At 35.1% G+C, this 16,586-nt stretch overlaps 1 pseudogene; it reads right to left on the bottom strand.

Annotated features, from left to right (window-relative positions):
* Positions 1-12,867: 12,867 nt before the first annotated feature.
* On the bottom strand, positions 12,868-14,991 carry LOC120145607 (annotated as a pseudogene).
* Positions 14,992-16,586: the final 1,595 nt, after the last annotated feature.

Below are 16,586 nucleotides of genomic sequence, written 5' to 3'. Positions count from 1 at the left end.
ATTCGATTAACTCAACAATTGGCATCAGAGCCTAACTCATTTGAAGGTTTAATCGCCTCTTGAGTCGATCCGGGAAGAGTTACATCGATTACAAAGTCATCAATGGCCTCCACTTCAAACTTCGACTCCGGTCTTGATTCGATGCCCGTCAACAAGCCTCCTTTCTTCAATGGAGCTAACTATGCCTATTGGAAGAATAGAATGATGTACTTCATTCAAGCAAGTGACATGGGAGCATGGAATGCTGTAGAAGAAGGATACATCAAACCTCTCACTCATCCAAGGTTGTGGAGTGAAGGAGAGACAAGAATGTTCCAGCTCAACTCCAAAGCCATCCATATTATTTTTTGTGCTCTTGGACCAGATGAATACGGAAGAGTTTCATCGTGTACAACCGCAAAAGAAATATGGGACAAACTTCAAGTCACACATGAAGGTACAGATGAGGTAAAGAAATCAAAAATTAGTATTCTAACGCATAGCTATGAAAATTCAGGATGAAACCAATGAAGACATCAAAGCTATGACGGATAGATTTTCAACGATTGTCAATGGTCTCAAATCATATGGAGAGATCATCTCAAATGAAAAGCTTGTGAGGAAGTTAGTCTACTCCCTCCCAAAATCATGGCAATCAAAGAAGACGGCAATCATCGAGTCTAAGGACCTCATCCTTAACTCTTGAAGAACTTATCGGTTCACTCCTCACTCATGAGATGATGCTTGAAGATGAGGTGGACCTTGATAAAGTTGAAGAGACACCAAAGGAGAGAAGAGAAGAAGAAAACATTGGAGTTGCTCTCAAATCCACAAAAGATGAGTGATTCTAATGATGATGATGACGAGGAATGGCATTGTTTGCCAAACGGTTCAGAAAAATGATGAGACCTTACCAAGGAAGAAATTCAAACGAAACGAAGGCCTCAAAAATGAACCAAAGAGAAGGACCCAATCATTTGCTATGAATGCAAAAAGCCGGGGCATGTCAAATATGATTGCCCACAATTGAAGAAAAAGGGTCAATCAAAGAATAAGCACAAGGCTCATGTGGCTACATGGAGCGATGAAGAAGGTTCCGATGAAGAGGAACAAGAAGTAGCAAACTTGTGCTTGATGGCATTCGGGAAGATTCTAAGGTAACCTCTAACTCATCTGATTTTGATGATTATCTTATGATGAGTTATTTGAGGAGTACAATGGGTTGGCTTCGGATTATGAGAAATTGTTTTTAAAATATAAAAATGATGTTTCAAAATTGAAAAATGAAAACAAACTCATATCCAAAACCAACAACGATCTTGAAAGTAAAATCAAAAATTTGCAAATCAAACTAGAAGAGTTTGAAAAGAAAAATTTAGATTTGCAAATTTACTTTCAAAGATCAATGATGATCATCAAAAGAAAATTGATGATCTTAAAACTTCTTTTGATAAAGTTGGAACAAAACATTTTGAAAAAGGTGAAAATTCAAAATCCAACTTTGTTAGAAAAAGTTTTAGAAACTACAATCATAGAGGTCCCCAAAGAACCTCAATGGAAAAATCATTAGAAGTGTGGTTCCTAAAGACTCATTACTACTAAAGATAAAAATATCCTACACAAATGGATACCTAAAGGGACTAGGATTTTGGAAACTAATGAATATGGACCCAAAAAATTTGGGTACCAAAAATCAAAAATTAATCTATGTTTGTAGGGAAAGGAGCATTGCTACAAGGCACGGGAAACAAATTCAAACTCATGGTACCTTGATAGTGGATGCTCAAGACATATGACCGGAGACAAAAGCCGGTTCATTGAGCTTAACGCCAAAAATGGAGGAGAAGTGACTTTTGGAGACAATTCAAAAGGTCACATTGAAGGTATTGGTACAATAGGTAATACCTCTTCCATACAAATTAAAAATGTTTTATATGTGAATGGATTAAAGCATAATCTATTGAGTATTAGTCAATTATGCGATAAAGGATTCAATGTCTTATTTGAAATTAATGGTTGTAAAGTCATTGACATTGCATCTAATCGGATTATGCTTGTTGGTCATAGAATATGAAACATTTACATGGTGCATTTAGATTCTATTGATACTAATTTATGCCTAGTTGCTAAGGATGAGCATGATAGTTGGTTATGGCATAGGAGACTAGGTCATGCTAGTATGAGTTTTTTGCAACGGCTAATTCAAGGTGATTTAGTTCGAGGGTTGCCTAAGCTTAAATTTGATAATGATAAAATCTGTGATGCTTGTGCTAAAGGAAAACAAAAACGAGTTTCTTTTAAATCTATTAATGATGTATCAACTAGTAGAGTATTACAATTGATCCATTTAGATCTTTTTGGGCCAACTAGAACTACTAGCTTGGGAGGAAAACAATATGCATTTGTCTTGGTAGATGACTATTCTAGATACACTTGGGTTCTATTCTTAAGTACTAAAGATGAAGCATTAGAAAATTTCATCACATTTTCAAAAATAATCCAAAATGAAAAGGTTACTCTATCACTAGTGTTAGAAGTGATCATGGAACTGAATTTGAAAATCTTGGATTTATTGAGTTTTGTAATTCTAACGGTATTAGCCACAATTTTTCAGCACCTAGAACCCCTCAACAAAATGGAGTTGTTGAGAGGAAAAATCGAACTTTAGAAGAAATGGCTAGAACCATGCTTTGTGAAAATAATTTGCCAAAATATTTTTGGGCGGAAGCCACAAATACCGCTTGTTATGTTGTAAATCGAGTAATGATTAGGCCAATTTTAAAGAAAACTCCATGAAATTCTCAAAAATAAAAAGCAACATTAGCTATTTTCATCCTTTTGGATGTAAATGTTTTGTTTTAAACAACGGTAAAGAAAATCTTGGTAAATTTGATGCTAAAAGTGATGAAGGAATTTTTCTGGGTTATCCTTAAATTCTAAAGCTTATCGTGTATTTAATAAAAGAACTTTAGTTGTAGAAGAGTCTATACATGTTGTTTTCGATGATAATCCCCTTCCGAGGAAGGATTCTTCTGTTAATGATGATGTAGGTATTGTACAAGCAAATGACGTTAGACATTACGTTGGAGAATCATCATCAAAGAAGAAACAAAAGATGAGGAAACTCATGATCCCCTCGAGAATCCAACCATTGAAGAAAGGGAAGTATCTTTTCCAAGAGAGTACAACTATGTCAAGGATGGTGAAATTATAGGTGATCTATCAAAAGGGGTAACTACTCGATCTTCTCTTAGAAATATCTGTAATTATGTTGCATTTATTTCATGCATAGAGCCTAAGAACATCAAAGAAGCATTAAAGATGAACATTGGATTATGGCTATGCAAGAAGAATTAAATCAATTTGAGAGAAGTAAAGTATGGACATTAGTTGAAAGGCCTAGTGATAAATCTACTGTAGGTACTAGATGGGTTTTTAGAAATAAACTTGATGAAAGTGGTAATATAGTGAGGAACAAGGCTAGACTTGTTGCTCAAGGCTATACTCAAGAAGAAGGCATAGACTATGATGAAACATACGCTCTCGTAGCTAGGATGGAAGCAATTAGAATGTTATTAGCATTTGCATGTTTCAATGAATTTAAATTATATCAAATGGATGTTAAAAGTGCATTTTTAAATGGTTTTATAAAGAAGAAGTGTACGTGGAACAACCTCCAGGTTTTGAAGATTCAAATTTTCCGGATCATTTTAAAATTGACAAAAGCTCTTTATGGTTTAAAACAAGCTCCTAGAGCTTGGTATGAAAGATTGTCAAATTTTTTAATTGAAAAAGGTTTTTTTAAAAGGAAAGGTTGACACTACATTGTTTTTAAAGAGAAAAGGTAAGATTTATTAGTAGTTCAAATTTATGTTGATGATATAATATTTGGTTCTACTAATGATGTTCTTTGTCAAGAATTTTCTAAGCTAATGCAAAGTGAATTTGAGATGAGCATGGGGGAGCTCTCATTTTTCTTGGGACTCCAAATCAAGCAAAGAAAAGATGGCATCTTCATTAATCAAGCTAAGTACGTCAAAGATATGCTCAAGAAGTTTGGACTGGAAAATGGGAAACCTCATAACACTCCAATGAGCTCTTCAACAAAGCTTGACTTAGATGAAGGAGGTAAATGTGTAGATGTTAAATTATATAGGTCAATGATTGGCTCTTTGCTTTATCTAACTGCAAGTAGACCGGACATTATGTTTAGTGTTTGCTTATGTGCTAGATTTCAATCATGTCCTAAGGAATCACATTTACTAGCTGTTAAGAGAATCTTTAGATACCTTAAGGACACTCATAGTTTAGGACTTTGGTATCCTAGAGACTCTAGTTTTAGCTTGCATGCTTTTTCTGATGCGGATTATGGAGGATGCAAATTAGATAGGAAAAGCACCTCCGGTACTTGCCAATTCCTTGGAAATATGCTGATTTCTTGGTTTTCAAAGAAACAAAATTGTGTTGCATATCTACCACTGAAGCTGAATACATTTCAGCTGGTAGTTGTTGTGCACAAGTTTTATGGATGAAACAACAACTTTTTGATTATGGAATTGAAGTAGGTACTATTCCTATCAAGTGTGACAATACTAGTGCTATTTGTCTCACTAAATCCCATCCAACACTCTAGAACTAAGCACATTGAAATAAGACATCACTTCATTAGAGACCATGTCACTAAGGAAGATGTAGTTCTAGAATTTGTTGATACTTTGCACCAATTAGCGGATATCTTTACAAAACCCTTAGACAAGGAAAGATTTTGGACACTTAGGAGAGAATTAGGTTTAACTGACCTATCTTCACTTAGTGTTTAAAATAATTTTAGCACTTTTAATAAATACTGAAAATGCTTACTATAATAATTTTTGATTGCATTCTTGCTATTAATTAGGGGAGTTTTGTGATTCTTAGTGAAAATTAATTTTATGTTCAAAATCGATTAAAGATTAATTTAATTGTTTGAACATTAATTTTTGATATATGAGTTGCCAATACCACTAGAAAAGATTAATTTAGCATTTTGTGCTTAAAAAAAATCGGATTTTAGCATTTTGGTGCAGAGGGAATCGATTCCCCCCTGAGGGAACCGATTCCTCCTTTGAAGGGGAACCGATTCCCCCCACAGGGGAATCGATACCCCCCTGGGGTTCTGTTAAAATCGAACAGAAAACCCCAAAATCCCAAACCCTCATTTTATTATTTCTTCCGCCGTTTTCACCCTCTAAACCCCTCAAATCTCCATTTTTACCTCAAATCAACGATATTAATCGGAATTTGCTTCATAAATCATCTTCCAAACCTGTTGGAATCATTAAAATCGTGCAAACATCAACTAAATCCCCTCAATCTTCATATTTCAAGGTAAATTTTTCTAAACTCTTTATTTCATTATTTTTGAACATAGAATTAGTTTCAATTAGTTCTAGGTTGAAATAGTGATCGGGCATTGATTATTTAGTGATTAGAAACTAGATGTTACAACTAATTTCATCAAAAACACAAGAATTTTTCAAATTTTTTTAAAATTTTCGAAATAAAAAAAAAAATTGTTATTTTTCAAATTATTGTGTTTTGATCAAATTATATGTTATTATGAAAAACTATACATATTGTTTCTCAAAACCATATTTTTCAAATTTTCAAAAACCTTGCCCATTAGGATTGTTTTAGAGAATCTTGAAATTGAGGACTCATTTGAGTTTTGGGCTAGGTCTTCATCTAGTCGTTCTAGTCGTCAACCAAATCCACCTCAAAATCCTCCTTCTATTCCAATTTCTAATCCCAATCCCACTGATCCTAACTTGACTATCCAAAATTCGTGTTTCAATCATCCTGGGTCTAGAAATCACCGATATTGGTATTATCAATATTCGATTCTTACAAAATCCGGGAAGAACGTATTCCTTCTCGTCAAGCTATGTTAGCTATCGATTTTAAATATCTTCCCATTTTACAAGAATGGAAATTTGATAAACATTTGATCTTGAACCCATCGTTTACCATCAACTTGTTCGTATATTCTACTCTAATGCTGTATGTGTTAAAAACCAAGCTGAAACAGAAACTATAGGAATTCGTTCCTACCTCCTAGGACAATTCTTATATATTGACCCGGCATATAGCCAATACATTTGGATTAGATAATGATGGTATCTCGAATGAAAAACAAATTTTAGGTTCTCGTTACAAAAGAAGAGATAGTGCGAGTGTCTTAGACCTACATGAGCGTTTTCTTCATCTAATGATTCTTGGTGGTTTCGACCATCCGGAGGTCGTTATTCTACTCTTAGAGCTTTGGATCTTTGGTGGTTACATTGTTTCGAAAACCGTATTAAAATTAACCTACCTCAGATTATTTTTGCTGAAATTGTTGAAACCGTAAATCTTGTTCCTAACAAGAAACACTGTTCATCTCTAGTTTACGGTTGCTTTTTGAGTAATCTGTTTTCCAAAGCGGGCTTAGTAAGTCTAGATGCCGTTTTTCCTCTTAAGAAACAAATAAATCTTCTTTCCTTAACGAGAGCGGGATGGGTAAAGGACAAAGAAACCGGTGAATGGGTTCGTTCTTCTACTCCGGGAGCTAGTTCTTCACAAGCTCCACCCGAAGCTGACGAAGATCCGAGTTTGAACAATTAATGAGGGATATTGATGAAGTTGAAGAAGAACCTGATCAGCCCGAAGAGCAGCCCGAGGAGCAAGCACAACAAACGCATCAAATGCCTCCATATTTTCAATCCTTTATGGAGACATTCGATTACCGATACGCTACCATGGACTCGCGTTTTTCCTCTATAGAGTCTCATTTATCCACAATGGGAGCTCAACAATTAGAGATTCTCGGGAGATGCGTGCAAACAATGAATCAACCAACGCTCGTATAAATGAACTCACACGAGATGGCCGCCATGCGAGCCCGTTTTCCTCCTACCGATCCGGATGCTTGATTTTATGTTTAGCTTTAAAACTTTGAACAAAATGAATATTGTTTCAACATTTTGATATGTTTGATTTTGTGGATTGTTGGATTTTGGATATATGAATGGTGTGAACTTATATGTTTGGTGTGTTTTATTCATTTTTGCATCATTTACATTATCATTAGCAATATGACCAATTTGTCATATCACATTATTTATGAATATTGAATTATGAAACTAATGGCTAATCTCTTTTGATTATGATCTTAGCAGCTTAAGCTTATAATTAATAAATCAATTGGCTACATGATTTACAAAACCTTGTTTTACAATGTCTTTTTGATTTAACAAAAAGGGGGAGAAGAATAAGTGTTAAAGTAAGGGGGAGTAATTTCTAAGGGGGAGTAATTTCTAATTTTAATTTTCTAATTTCAAAACTTGATTTCAAAAATCTTAAAATTACTAAAATGTTTTGTTATATCAAAAAGGGGGAGATTGTTGAAACATTTTAATATTTCGATAACAAATTAAGTTAAATGGATTTTAAGATTTTCCAAATGATTTTCTAAGTATATTCGATAACTATTCGAATATCAAAACATTACTCCAAATATTTCAAAAATCATTTTTGATCCTTACTTAAGTGTAAAATTAAGTTTTAATCATAAAACAATTTCAAAATATTTTACAAAGTATTTCGAACCAATTCAAAGCCAAAAATTCCAGAATACTCAGAGGGAACCGATTCCCCCCCATAGGAGGAACCGATTCCCCCTGAATGGTTTGGCTCCGAGATTTCCAGAATGCTCGGAGGGAACCGATTCCCCCCAAGGGGGTACCGATTCCCCCCTGTACAACGGTCGAAATATTTGAATTTACACTTAGGGAACCGATTCCCTATGATAGGGAACCGATTCCCCCCACTGTCCAAGCTGTTTTATTAAATGTTTTCACACTAAAACGGCTATAATATCTTCTCTAATTATCCCCAACGTTCAGAAGTGATTCAAGGTGTATTTAAGCAAGCTTAGAAGCCATTGATCAAAGACAAGAAACATCAAGCAACTAGAATCAAGAGAGAATCAAAGAGAAAGCATCAAACCTCAAGTTGAGCATTTCAAGCCCATTTTCATTCAATATTTATTTTGCTTTCAAGAACACTTTTTGTGCTCAATTGTATTCATTTGAGTGTTCTTTTCTTTGTTCTAGAATTGTGCAAACATCTTACCTTGTGAGGTTTTCTTGTAAGTTTGCAAATTTGTAATCTTCTCTTTGAGAAAAGAGTGTTCTCAAGAGTTGGGGTATACTCTTGAGGGAATTGTAAGGTTATCTCTTTGGCCTCAAAAGAAAGAACAAATTAGTGAATTTGTTGGAAAATCCTTAGTGTGGATAGCTAAGGTAGTGGACGTAGACTTTGTTTGAGAAAGTCGAACCACTGTAAATCGCTGTGCAATTGCTTTCAATTTTCTGCAAAAGCTTCCACAAAATTTTTATTGCCAATTCACCCCCCTCTTGGCCAATTTCGTCATTCGATTAACTCAACAAATATGGATCTAATTTCTTAAAAGATATTTGTGAAAAGAATGACATAATTCATGAAACTTCAGCCCCCTATTTTCCTCAACAGAATTGTATAGCCGAAAGGCGAAAAAGAACTTTAAAAGAGACGATAAATTCTTTACTAATAAGTTCAGGGTTATCTGATAACATGTGGGGGGAAGCCATTATATCGTCAAATCATATATTAAACCGAGTTCCTCATAAGAAATTAGATTCTACCCCATATGAATTGTGGAAAGGATACACTCCAAATTTACAATACCTGAAAGTGTGGAGGTGTCTGGCTAAAGTGGGTTTGCCAGACTTTAAGAAGTCCACCATCGGACCTAAAATTGTTGATGCAGTGTTTATAGGGTATGCTACGAACAGTGCTGCATACAGATTCATGCTTTTACAAGATTATTTTATTTGTGAGTTAAGGGATGCTGTTTTCTTTGAAAATAATTTTCTTTTAAAGGAATCGAGAATAAATATTGAAACAAAAATAGAATATATTTCATCAACTTCTTCTAGTAATCCTGTTAGGTCTTCTGAACAAATTGATTTTGAGCCTAGAAGAAGTAAAAGGCAAAGAGTTGAAACCTCTTTTGGACCAAACTTTATTACTTCCTTTATTTCTGAGATAAATGATTTAGACTCCATTTCAGATCCTATAGCTCAAATTTTTCTATTAGATGAGTATCCTAAAACTTTTGAAGAAGCTATAAGATCTATCGATTCTAGTTTTTATAAAAGCGATGTTAATGATGAACTAAAATCGATAATGTCTAATTATACTTGGGAATTAGTTGACTTGTCTAAGGGATTCAAACCAATCTCCAACAAATGGGTCTTCCGGAAGAAACTAAGGCCAGATGGTTCGATTCAGCGGTACAAGGCAAAGTTAGTTGTCAAAGGGTTCACTTAAAGGTTTGGTTTAGACTACTTTGATGCATACCCTCCCGTTACAAAAATCTCAACGATTCATGCATTATTTGCACTATCCTCTATTAATAAGTTGCAGGTACATCAAATGGATGTTAAGACTGCTTTCTTGAATGGAGATCTAGATGAGGAGATTTACATGGAGCAACCACTAGGTTTTGAAGCACCTGGTATGGAAGGTAAAGTCTATAGACTCAAAAAGTCACTCTATGGACTTAAGCAAGCTCCTAAACAGTGGTATGAGAAATTTCATAAAACTATTCTTAGTTTTGGTTTTGTTATGAATGGTTCGGATGCTTGTGTGTATTCGAATATGTTTGACACTGAATGTGTTATCATAAGTCTTTATGTTGATGACATGTTGATTTTCAGTTCTAACATTGAGTCCATTAACAAAGTTAAAAATTTCTTGTCCACTAAGTTTGAGATGACATATTTGGGAGAAGTAGATGTAATCTTAGGAGCCAAAGTTACCAAAATTGAAAAGGGATTTTCTTTATGTTAAGCATATTATATAGAGAAAGTGCTAAAGAAATTTGACAGTTTTGATGTCGTCCCTGTTCGAACTCCTTATGACCCTATCATACATCTAGTTAAGAATAAAGGAAGTATCGTTTCCCAAAATTGAATATGCTAAATTAATTGGGAGCTTAATGTTCTTAATGAACTATACTCGGCCTCATATTGCTTATGCTGTGAGTAGACTGAGTAGATATACTCATAATCCGAGTGGTGAGCACTGGATTGCTCTTAAACGCTTACTGAAGTATCTTAAGGGTACTTTGGATTGGAAACTTGAGTTTGTTGGCTTTCCTACGGTACTAGAAAGATATTGTGATGCTAACTGGGTTTCTGATAATGATGAGGTAAGCTCTACGAGCGGGTAAGTTTTTATTTTGGGTGGAGTAACAATCTCGTGGAAATCATCAAAGCAGACTTGTATTGCTAGTTCTACCATGGAGTCAGAGTTTATAGCTCTTGACCTAGCTGGGCAAGAAGCCGAGTGGCTCAGAAGCTTGTTAGTAGATATTTCGTTATGGGGAAGACCGACTCCTCCAGTTTCATTGTTGTGTGATTCACAAGCTGCGATATGTGTGGCTAAGAACCAAGCTTACAATGGTAAGAAAAGACACATTCGCATAAGACATGAATCGGTTAGACACTTAATAAAGAATGAAGTGCTCTCTTTAGAGTATGTGAAGTCAGAAAGGAACCTAGCAGATCCGCTTACCAAAGGGTTAAGTCGGAAGCTGGTCCTAGATTCGTCGAGGGGGATGGGTCTCAAGCCCATTGGTTGAGGAATTCATGGTGGATACCAACTTAGTTATCTAAGTTCCATGTGGTCAAACGAAACCATGGAAAGACTCATAGTGCATATTCCTACTTCCTATCCCTATGACGAATAATGTGCATGCCCAGGATGAGCTTAAGTGCTCTTAATAAATTCATAGCCCAGGCTTTGGGTGGTCTTAGGGAGAAAGACTTGATGAATTTACCGATTTTGGATAAATATCTATTCTTAATAAGTTCATAACCCAATTTGAGTGGGTATTTCCTAAGTGAGAAGGAAATAATGAACTTACCAACATAAAGTAGAGTTTGTTAAACTCTTAATAAATTCAAATCCAAGTATTTGGATGGTTCTAGTGAGAAGGACTTATTGAATTTACCGATAAATGAGGTTGAATATTTATTCTTAATGACTTCTTAGCCCAGAGTTTGGGTGGTTCATTTATAATGAACTTGAAGAAAGTTATCATACTCTTTGTGAGGTTGAGCTTTTATAAAAGCTCTTAATTATTTCATATCCCTGTTAAGGGTGGTTTATATCGAGATAAACTTGATGAAATAACCTATGTAAGTGAGAAGGGTTAGCCGTCTTCTATGAAAAATGTTGGGCCATTTTTCTAGCACACTTACTAGAATCCTGAGGTAAGATGGCCAAATATATACTTTTGTATATATATATATATATATCTTACACATCGAGGACTCAGGTGGATGAAAGGATTAGTGTTTGTTATGACTAGTTTCACTTATCTAAGAGAATGATTGCTCATTATCATTATGTACTAATTCCAGATACGTTCACTAGTGCTTAAGTAACTAATCTCGCTATTGCTCTTCTGGAAAGTTTGTTTTTGAGTTTCAGAAGAATTCTTTCGCATTAGTGAGGGAATGTAGATAATGCTCAATCCCACATAGTATTGGAAATACTATTAGGAATGGGTATTTATGGTTTGGATTTCCCACTTTCTTGTTGAGTGAAAGAGAACAAGGGGACTCTCGCGCACCGCCGTCGCCGCCTGTCTCGGCTCGGCTCGGCACGGCACCGCACGGCTCGACTCGGCTCGTGGTTATGGTTGTGGTCATACGTGTCTTCGACACGTCCGCGCGGATACTATCTTTTTAGAGAAAATTCTTGAGGAATTTCTCTTTGAAAGAAACAAATGGAAAAATGTGAAAGATTTCAAATGATATTTATAGGCTACTGAGGACTGTTTAAATTCAAATGATAACAGCTGGTTTATGAGAGTTAACAGAAATTAAACAATTTTTCCTAAATTAAATAAAAAACGTTAAGATGTATCTGGACTGATTTCCAGCTTTGTACAGAGGAGACAAGCTGTTAATATCAGGAGTCACAGGAGTTATTTGATTTAATTCTAGGGGTTACATGATATAATTTCAGGAGTTATAACAGTTGAATAATGATGCAATGAATCTGGACTATTTTTGAGTCAGGTTCATCTAGACGTTTCAGCTGTTACAAAATAAGAGATTTAATCATGACATTTTATAGAAGATTTTAACCCTATTTTTAGCCTATAAATAGAGGGTTATATTCAGCTTCTCAACTCACTCTCTACATTCAGAATTCACTCTCCAAGTGTTTTCTAAATATTATCTCTGTGTGCTTTCCGATAAGAAGAGCAATACCACCGGCAGTCCACTCCGATTTCGGGTGTACAAAATTCGGAGCGACCATGTTAACCTCAGGGGACGGTCCGCCTACTACAGCGATTACACACATCAGGGCGAATTCGTTTCTAAGGTAGTGGTTATACCACGACACGGTTTACGAATCTGTTCCTTCTAATTACTGTTTATATTTTCAGTCAATGCTAACGGTGTAATTTTGCAGTCTATTTTACCAACCGTTGTTACATCCCAAACACCTAAAATGAGAAGTGTTTGTAACATTAGAGATATGGATGATTTAAAAAAGATTTGGACACCTATCTAGGAAAAGTGGTTCAATCGATCAAATGTACAATTTTTTTTTACTTTCTCGATATCGCCAGCATTAGGTTCAAGGATGCTCGGATTCTAACTTCAGATTTACGAATCGTCACGGTTTAAAGGAGTGCATGAATCCGGTGATACACACCAAAGAACAATTTACTCCTTTTAATTAAGGAAAGTTACAATGAGCCCCCTATTTCAAACTCACCAAGGAGTCCATGGGGGCTAATAACAATTATCCGATATCTGTAACAGGTTTCCCTACAACAATCGACGACAAACATTCTTCTGGGTTGGTATAAAAATAATCCTCCTGTTTAGGTTTCTCGGGGAACTGAAGTCTCTGAGCCGGACTCCCCATTTGATTCGCATGAGCCGCCTTCACTGCCTGCGAGAATTCGTTCCATTTCAACGTTCCGTTCTTGTACTGATCGATCAAACCAACGAGCACCAATCTGTCTAGACTAATTGTCATCTTGTACCCCAAGTACCTGGTTCATGCAATCAGTGAAAAATCAATAAATTCATGCTTGTTCGATACATTTTCCTATACCAGATTACTGTCGAAAATACACGACGTACCTCCGGTGACCTTCCACGACCTTTGCCATGTTGCCTCCGTAGGTCGGCAAGAAGATGTCACGGTTTAATGAAACCAGATAATAGGAGTCAAGGACTTCATTGCAAATAAAGCTAGACTCTGGGGGGCCTTTAAAGAAATTTACCAAATTCTGACAGAATGCTTTGAGAGCAGCCAATCTATTGTGTCCACCATATATATTGCCAGCGGCTATATATATTTGGATTCGATGATCAATATTGAATGCTCTCAGTGTAATTGTTGTCTCTAATGGTGTCAATGGGCAGAGTCCAGCTTCTCTTTTGCGCTTCGGATCTATTTCCTTTTCCTTCCACCATGGAATAGCATACCTAGACATGAATATCGTTAGAATATTCGAATTAGGGTTTAGGGTTTAAGACTTAAAACACTAATATAAAAAGACCCCAAGCAAAGGCGGAGAAGTTTCACTAATAGTACGTCTTAATTTCTAACCTTAATCTCTACTATCCGTTTACAATGATGATCACTTGATTATAAATGAAACTTAAGCTTCAAATTAGGTTTTCTAAGAAGACCGAATGATATTAGTTGTTCACCTTAATATCTATTTATAGTGATAAATTTTTTTATCACAAATGAAATCTACGCAGTAAAAAATCTAATCGAATTAAGTTTTATGCTCTTAATCACGGTGGTAGGATGAGAGATGTCAATTTAACTCGAATTTGATTAGAAAGCATCGAGATTTTTAAAAAAAATCAAGTTCGAGTCGAGTTTAATAAAGGGTGAAATAGGGCCATGTCAAGTTTACAATGAAAAATCTCAGACTCGACTTAACCTAGGATAATAATATAATTTTCACATATTATTAAAGATAATTGCTATAATATCCCTCTCCATATTTTTTAATTAGATTCCTATTTTATCGAATAAAACAAGATTTTTTATGTATATTTGTATTTGGTTAAAAAATAATTTCAGGTCGGATAAAATCTCCTTAAATTCGGACCGAATTAAATTCGTGTAGAGCAGTATACTTTTCGTGTCAGATTGGATTGACCAAAAATCCCACCCAACCAGACCTGTTGCTATCCCTAGTTAAGAGTATAATCTTGAATGAATTTAATAAGGTTCGGATCGAAACTAAATTCAAGTAACAAAATTAAAATAAGGGTAAATTATATGTTTAGTATCTAAATTATTATTTTTGATTTGTTTTAATACCTAAACTTTTATTTTTTTCAAAATCATACATAACATTTAGTTTTTATTTCATCTTAGTACCGTTAAAAACTTAACGTTAAGTTTTTGAAAAAAAATTGAAAATTTAGATACTAAAACAAAAAAAAAACAGATAATTTAGATACTAAACGTGTTAAGTTTTTGAGCTTCACCTCAGTCTTGTAAGCTCCTGAGCTTCACTTAGATTGCAGGCTTCAGTACAACCAGAAAATGCTAACATGTCCATTTCATATCTGAGGTGTAGGACTAAGAAAGGGCCTTTCTCCTCAAAATTCTTATGATCTTCTTCCCCATTTCTTCTATTGCAGGAGTGAATTTTAGGGCTTCATAGTTAACCCTACACCTCATCTTTTGAACCTCAACGGGTAGATTATTACCGAGCCTGGTATCCGTTTTGGCGAACCGAACCACTTCGTATCTTTGGAAACGAGGAAAAACCTGCGTTCAATCATCCCCGGAAAACGTTTAACGTTCGGCACCGGTTACGCGGATACGATCATACGAGTTAACTCACCGTGTTGTAATAATAGGACATGTTGGACCAGCTAACGGGCGATATCGTCTCCCATCGAAGCTAATTGCAATGCGAAAATCCATAGCAGAACCATCATAGCTGTGATTACGAGCATCCATGGCTTGAATTGATCAAATCCAGGTGACTTAGGCAGCATCAAGCTCTTCAATTTATCATTAATGGAAAACTTCAACTCCACCTTATCATATTGAATGAATGCTTCATCTTCTTCGAAACCATGTTTCGAGTCGTTCATCCCCATGGCCGAAATCGCCCGTAGTGGACACTTAAACTATTGTTATCCTAAACCCGAAACCGATACGAAATGAACGAAAACTTTAACTTTACTCGGACAACTTGGCTGAGAGTAGTTCCCCCACCAGAATTTGTGACAAGATAAAACATCGGAAAGCCGGTTCTCCTATGTCGGAGAAAATTTTCCTTAAAAGGAAGGGGTAATGTTCGATTGTGGTGGCTTGGGAGGCATAAATGGGATTTACATAAGTTGGGTCACGTTTTGCTGCAGTCATTTTCCAGGAGGAAATGTATGGAATACGAAGGATTCTGTATAATAATTGTAATTCTATGATTGTCGTTGAAATTGAAAAGCATACGAATTCAGCTGAAAAACGAGTTAAAAATTCTGCTTTCAACATTGATATCAGAATTTATTACAATTATTATCGTGATGCTTTGGATTTAAATGCTGATCTTATCAGGTCATTAAAGCAAAATCTAATGCAGGCGTCTTGCATGAAAGATGAGGCCAGAATTGCTTTGTGCTGTTCGATGAACTATCAAGAACCACCTGCTTTCCCCTAAGCTTCCTAATCTCTTCCTCGTGAAACTTATCATCTAGTTCTCGAGATTCCTTCATTACAAAATATACGATAAAATACACAAATGGTCGTCTGACTAATAAATTAAATGGTCCTCTTACTACTAAATTAAGTCACCCGACTATTCATTATCTTCCTAACACTTGTTTTTTTTCTGTTAAAAATTGATGATTATTTAAGCTGGACGTTATATTGATGATTGAGATATGATAGTCGTTTAAGATTCTGTGATCAGATTTTATCATATTACAATCAATGGATTAAAGTTCAACTCATAATATCGTATATTTTTTTAATGGAAAATGACGGGTTTGCAACACAATGAATAGTTGAGCGACCATTTTGTAACTTTTAATAGTTAAGAGACTCAACAAAGCAACAATGTATAGTTGGAGGACTATTTTGTAACTTTTAATAGTTGATGGACTCAACAAAGCAACAATCTATAGTCGAAGGATAATTTTGTAACTCTTAATAGTCGAAGGATAATTTTGTAACTCTTAATAGTCGAGGGACTCAACAAAACAACAATATATAGTCGAAATATTACTTTATAACTTTTAATAATCGAAGAACTTAATCTAGAGTAATTTTTTTATTATACGCGTCTCTTATATGAATGTGATCAAATAACTACTTTTATAGAAAGAGTTCACTTGATTTGTATAATCACTTGAATACAAATAATTGTCCCTAGTTAATGCATTATAGTTGAGAAACCGGTGCCCTATAGTTGATAAATGTTCGTCTTCATAACATAAAGAGTTAATTATATTATATATTTCCAAATTATAACC

Source organism: Hibiscus syriacus, unplaced genomic scaffold (assembly GCF_006381635.1).
Source record: "Hibiscus syriacus cultivar Baekdansim isolate YM2019G1 unplaced genomic scaffold, ASM638163v2 tig00110893_pilon, whole genome shotgun sequence".
NCBI lineage: Eukaryota > Viridiplantae > Streptophyta > Magnoliopsida > Malvales > Malvaceae > Hibiscus > Hibiscus syriacus.
This window is presented reverse-complemented; position numbering and strand designations above follow the sequence as displayed.